The following is a 7,016-nucleotide window of genomic DNA, read 5'->3' as shown; positions in this document are numbered from 1 at the left end:
TAATAATAATAATAATAATAATAATAATAATAGCAAGTCATATCAAAGTCCAAAAAGAGGGTTATGACAATAATGGTTGAAAAGCTAGATTTTGGGAGGAGGTTTGGAATGGTTTTTCTGCTCTGACCAGTCTTAGAGATTGGTCGGCTCTTATGTCTCAATTAAAATCTTCTTGGGGAATTTTTGTGCCTGATTATTTTTATGCAGAGTTGTGTGGTTCTATGTCAGTTGCCAAATGGAAATCAATAGATTATTTCCCAGTTGATCAAGAGATCAAGTTTGCATATGTTGAGGAGTTAAGTAAGCATCAACTTATCTTTTCTGAGTCTGATGATGAGCTAATTTGGGTTCATCCTAAGTCTGGGGAGTATTCGGTTAAAGATGGATACAGGGATTTATTTGCTAATTTTAGGGGAGATGTATGGCCCTCTTGGTTGTTTTGGCATATTGCCTGCCTTCCAAAAGCAGGATCTTTTTCATGGCTAGTTGTCCAAGATAGAGTTCTCATAGGTATGCAGTTGGATAGGTTGGGCATCACTGTTGTCCTTGTGTTTTATGTTGTTGTTCCTTGGAATCAGCTGATCATATTTTTCTTCATTGTCTTTTTGTTCCATAATGTTGGTTTTGGCTCTTTAATAAATTAAATTAGTTTGCAGCATTATGTGGGGATCTACGGTCTCACTTTAAGGGTTGGCTACATTTATGTTCATCTTCTTTTTATGCTTGTTTGTGGATTATTTCCCCTTCTATTCTGATTTGGAATATTTGGCTGGAAAGGAATAATAGAATTTCTAGGAAGAAGGGTCCCTCATTGTCAGATGTTCTCTTCTGTATTGAGAAATCCATCTCTGAATTTGCTTTGGCTTTTATTTACAAAGGTCTAAGTCCTAGAAGCACTTTTACATCTTGGGATAGCTGGATCATAAGGCATTGGCCGGCTTTACATCTACTTCCTTCTCAAGGGGATATTTATAAGAAAAGGATTTCTTCAGTTAACAAAAAAGAGGTGGTTTTGTTAACCCCCCCCACCCCATCCGAGTTTAAGTTAAATTTTGATGGTACTTCTCAGGGCAACCCGGGGAAGTCTACTATTGGGGTGGTGGTTAGTGATGATAGTTCTAGAGTTATTAAAGCTAGGTGTCAGTGTATTCAAGATGGGACTAATAATGTGGTAGAAATTCATGCTCTATCTATTGGAATAGATTTGATAATTTCATTAAATCTTAAAGATGTGATTGAAGGAGATTCTTTAGTTATCTTTTATGCGGTTACTAATCCAACTTGTAATTCTTCATAATTACAATACTGGTTGGATAAGGTTCTATTGCAGATTAAGTTCTTTAACTCTTTCTCTATTTCTCATTGTTATAGAGAGGTTAATTTTGTCGCTAATTTTTAGCGAATAAGGCTCTAAATGAGAATATTCAATCCTTGGTAGATATTGATGAGAGTTGTCTGCCTCCTTTGCCTTCGAAGTCTTCAGTTTTCCTTTAGGTCATACTCTTTTGCTTTGCCTTGACCTTGCATTTTGCTTGCAATTGTTAATATGTATGCATTTTAGTTCGATGTTGTAAGAGGCCTTTTTGGCCTCTTTACTTCGCTTCATTAAATTTGCATGCTTGTTCATAATTTCAAGGGATGTGTTGGCTGGTGCGTAGCTCTTGAGTTGATTTTTTCCATGGGGTATCATACTAATTAACGAGTTCTTTTCTTATTTTAATTATCATCTCTTCTGTAATATTATGCTTGCACGGTATCTTTGTTACTTAGCATTATTTAATGATTATCATCCTCAAAAGTCGTGGCTTGCACGTATATTACTTGGCATTGTTTAATGATTATCGCCCTCTGATGTGGTTGTTAGGTCCCGGGGACAACTGAGAGGGCGGTGTGAATCAGTTGTCTTAAAATATTAAACCAAAAAACACTTATTCAAATTACTGTTTAATACTGGTGAAATAGTCTGTGATACCGGTGAAACAAATTAACTGATAAATGCAATATCGGTAAATTTTAATACATGAAACCAAAAGACAAAATCATCCAGAACACATAACACCAATATTTGTACGTGGAAACCCTATAAGGGGAAAAAACACAATGGGAAACCTTACCCACAATCAAATGATACTACTGCAGATAGTAAGTGTACATAAATGGGGTCTGCACATGCAAAAAGGCCAACTGCTTAGAGTTCACTACTCAAACACAAATAGGAGTCACACTGACTACAATTGGATGGTTAAATCCAATAAGAATGTACTGCTTAAAATAACATCTTCATATGTTGGATTCAGTACCGGTGTAATGCTGATATGCTTTCACAAAACCTTAGCTTTACCCTCAAATGATGTCATCGTGTATAGCTCTGCTAGATCTTGCATATACCTTCACACACAACCTTCTTCACATTCCACATTTGATCTTACATTTAAGATCTTAAATTTATACCAAAACCTAAGACCAATTATAGTAGGTCGGCTCTACAAGATATTACAAATAAAATCATTTTACAAATAAATATCCGATGCAATAACCGATTTAACATGTTGGATCAATGCATTTACAACATTAATTAATTATCTTCATAGCATGCCAAGCTGATCTAGAAGAGTTAAACCTACCGGTGTAGCCCTAGATAACCTTGGACCTATTTGTCGGTAAAAGCAAATATGCAAATATGAATAAGCTGATAAACAACTTTCCAAGATACGATGTCCAAACAATGTCTTCGACATTACCAAGTATTTTCATGCCATTCCAAGTGTCAGTGGTCACTGTATCTTGCTGGTGAACCATATACCATTGACTGTGCATTAGTCACTTGCTTGCCAGTGAATGTTGCCAGATCTCCAATGTGCCAGAGTTGATAAGTGTTTAGTAGGTGTTGACATCTATGAAAAAACCATACCAAAATACCAACAATCTCCCCCTTTGGCATTGATGGCAACACAAGATGGAAAAACCATCAAAGTTCCAAAACAGAAATGCAATATACCAAAAACTAACAATCTCCAAAAAGATTATTACTGAGTTTAAAAACCAAAATAAACAATCTCTCCCCCTAGGAGTAACATGTATCATTCTGTGTTTCTTTCTGTTTTTCCATACCAATCTCTCCCCCTTTGACATCAAATGCCAAAGTGACAACAAAATACCATTTGTTAGTTATAAATACCAACCATCTAATTTCACTATACCAACTACTCCCCCTAAGAAGTAGCTTCCTCATTAGAGCTAGATTAAGAATATATCTCTGTTAGTTCTGCTAGTTGATGACAAACATCAATTCTCTAAGTATCTACCGGTGGGGGTATGACCCCAAGCTATTCTCTTAGATTTTCAAAAGTCTCCTTAGGTAGAGGTTTAGTAAAAATATCTGCAATCTGCTCTTTAGTGTTCACATAAACCAGTTTGACTTGTTTTGCTTCAACATTTTCTTTCAGAAAGTTCAGTTTGATAGAAACATGTTTAGTTTTAGAATGTAGTACCAGATTCTTGGATATATCAATTGTTGCAGTGTTATCACAATAGATAGTTATAGGTTCCTTGCAATTCACCTTTATGTCCTTTAACATTTGTTTAAGCCATAATACCTATGTACAGTTTGTTGTTGCTGCAACATATTCTGATTCTGTTGTTGATAAAGATGTGCAACTCTATTTCTTGCTTAACCAAAAAATTAATCTGCTTCCAAGGAAAAATGCTCCGCCAGTGGTGCTTTTCCTATCATCTATATCTCCTGCCCAATTTGCATCTGTATATGCACATAAATCAAAGTTGTCATCTCTAGGATACCATAATCCAATATTTGTAGTGCCTTGTAAGTACCAGAAAATCCTTTTTACTGGTGATTCATGATTTTCCCTAGGATTACTTTGAAATCTTGAAACAATAAATACTGCACTCATAATATCTGGTCTTGTTTGTGTTAAATATAGTAAACCTCCTATCATAGACTTGTACCTGGTTGGATTAACAGGTGTTGATTCATCTCTTATTGATAATTTTTCATTTGTATTCATAGGTGTACTTATCGGTTTAGATTTTTCCATCCCAAATTTCTTTAGTAGCTCTTTTAAGTATTTTGATTGACTCAAGAATATACCACTGTCAGTCTGAGAAATCTTCAATCCTAAAAAGAATTTTACTTCTCCTATCATAGACATTTCAAATTCTTGCTGCATTTTGATAGAAAAATCTTTACATAATCCATCTTCTCCTCCAAAGATTATATCATCAACAAAAACCTCTATAACCAAGATGTCATTATCAGTTACTTTATAGTATAAATTACTGTCTGCATTACCTTTAGAAAAACCAATCTCTAAAAGATATTTATCTAATCTTGCATACCAAGCTTTTGGAGCTTGCATCAACCCATACAATGCTTTCTTTAGCCTACAAACCATATCTTTGTCTTTTGTTAAAGAAAATTCATCAGGTTGTTTAATGTAAACCTCTTCTTCAAGAATTCCATTCAAAAATGCACATTTAATGTCCATCTAATATACTTTGTAGTTCTTATGAGCTGCAAAAGCCAAAAATAATCTAACTGCCTCAATTCTAGCTACCGGTGCAAAGGTTTCATTGTAATCAATTCCTTCTTTTTGAGAATATCCCTTACACACTAGTCTTGCTTTATTTCTTATTATTTTACCATCTTCATTAAGTTTGTTTCTAAAAACCCATTTGGTTCCAATAACATTTTTATCTTTAGGTCGGGGAACTAATGTCCAAGTTTTATTCTTCTCAATTTGCTCTAATTCTTCTTCCATAGCTTTAATCCAAAATTTATCTTCACATGCCTCATTAATTGATGATGGTTCAATTTGAGAAATAAGACATACCTCTTCATTTGCTAATCTTCCTCTTGTCATAACTCCTCTATATTTGTTTCCAATTATCTAATCTTCTGAATGATTCAATCTTACATACCGGGGTGTCTTTATTTGTTGTTGTTCCTCAGTTACTGTGGAATTTTCAAATGATACCGGTGTAACTGGATCTTCATTCTGTGCCGGTGGGTTCAATGTAGATTCATTTGGCAAAATTTCTGTTGACGGTTCATAATCCATATACCTTGAAGTACCTTTGAATTGTTCATCAATTTTTACATTTGTGCTTTCAACAATTTTGTACAATCTTTTGTTAAAACATCTGTATGCTTTTCTTTTAGATGAATAACCAAGAAATATTCCTTCATCACTTCTAGGATAAAATTTTCCAATATACTCATCTCTTCTAATATAGCATTTACTTCCAAAAATTCTGAAATATTTAAGAGTAGGAATAATACCAAACCATAGTTCATGAGGGGTCTTACCAGTTTCACCTTTGATGTGAAATTTGTTGAATGTATAGACCATTGTTCTTACTACGTCTCTCCAATATACATGTGGTAGGTTTACTTCTGATAACATACTTCTTACTGCATCCAAGATAGTTCTATTTTTCCTTTCAACAACTCCATTTTGTTGTGGTGTCTGAGGTGCTGATAGTTGTCTCTTGATTCCATTCACTTCACAAAATGCATTGAATTCCTTAGATGTGAATTCACCTCCTTGATCTGATCTTAAGCATTTGATTTTCTTACCGGTTTCATTTTCAACCATTTCTTTGAACAGTTTAAACTTTCCAAGTGCTTCTGATTTTTCTCTGAGAAAAGTAACCCAACACATTCTAGAATAGTAATCTATGATTAGCATGAAATAGCCATCACCTTGTAAGCTTTTAGTTCTAGCTAGACCACATAAATCAGTATGAATTAAATCAAGAGCATTGTTTGATTTCTCTGGAATACTTTTAAAACTAGCTCTAACCTGTTTTCCAAATTGACATTCCTTACATACTGTGTTGTGAGGTTTGACAATTTTAGGTAAATCTCTAACTGCCTTAGTAGTATTGATTTTTACCATGCAATCAAAATTTACATGATAGAGTCTCTTATGCCATAACCAACTTTCATCAATGTGTTCAATCAAACATGTCTTTTCATTGTTATTCAAATGAAAGATATTACCTCTAGTCTGATTACCGGTTGCAATTTCTAAACCAGTTCTATTCATAATTTTGCATTTACCATTTTTGAATTGTAACTGAAATCCTTTCTCAACTAGTTGACCAACACTCAAAAGATTATGCTTTAAACCTTCAACATAGTAAACATTGTCAGTGTTATGCTTACCATCAAGAGATATTGAACCCTTACCTTTAATTGAACAAGCTTTGTCATCACCAAATCTTACTAGACCTCCATTATATTCTTGAAAGTTCAAGAATTTACTCTTGTCACCAGTCATATGATGTGAACATCCTGAATCAATGATCCATTCATTCTTCACTTCAACTTTTGCTGCCAAGGCCTATTCTACCGGTTGCACTGCAAGTGCTGGTTGATCTTCTATTATAGAAACAAAAACCCATCCATTGTCTATCGAATCCTCATCATAATCATTAGTTACTCCTTCATCAGCAACATAACAAGATTTGTCCTTATTCTTCTTGAATCTGTATTTCTAATATTTAGGATTAGGCTTGTATGTCTTTCTAGCTTCTTCTCTTAACCTAGCATGTCTATCAGGACATCTTGAAGCCATATGACCAATCTTATTGCAGTTAAAACATTTAAAGGGTGCTTTACCTTCATACTTACTTCCAACTGGACCTTTAGGAATTTTTCTTGCAAATAGTGCTTCAAGTTCTTCAAGTTCTTCATTTTCTCTCCTGCTTTCTTCAAGTTCTCTTGCATAAAAGGCTTTCCAATTAGATTTTTCAAATGATGATGCAGATGATGTTGATGCTTTGAAAGCTAAGTCTATCTTTATAGTAGTAACAGGACCAAATTCCTCAATCTCAAATGCTGATAGTTTTCCAATCAATGTATCCCTAGTTACTGATGTGTTGGGCATTGTTCTAAGTTCATTTATTGTCGTAACCTTCATTTTGTATGCCAGTGGCAATCCTCTTAAAACTTTTGAAACAATTTCATCTTCACTTAAGGTTCCTCCACAACA

The sequence above is a fragment of the Cryptomeria japonica genome, chromosome 10 (genome assembly GCF_030272615.1).
Source record: "Cryptomeria japonica chromosome 10, Sugi_1.0, whole genome shotgun sequence".
Classification (NCBI taxonomy): domain Eukaryota; kingdom Viridiplantae; phylum Streptophyta; class Pinopsida; order Cupressales; family Cupressaceae; genus Cryptomeria; species Cryptomeria japonica.
Note: the sequence above shows the minus strand (reverse complement) of the source record.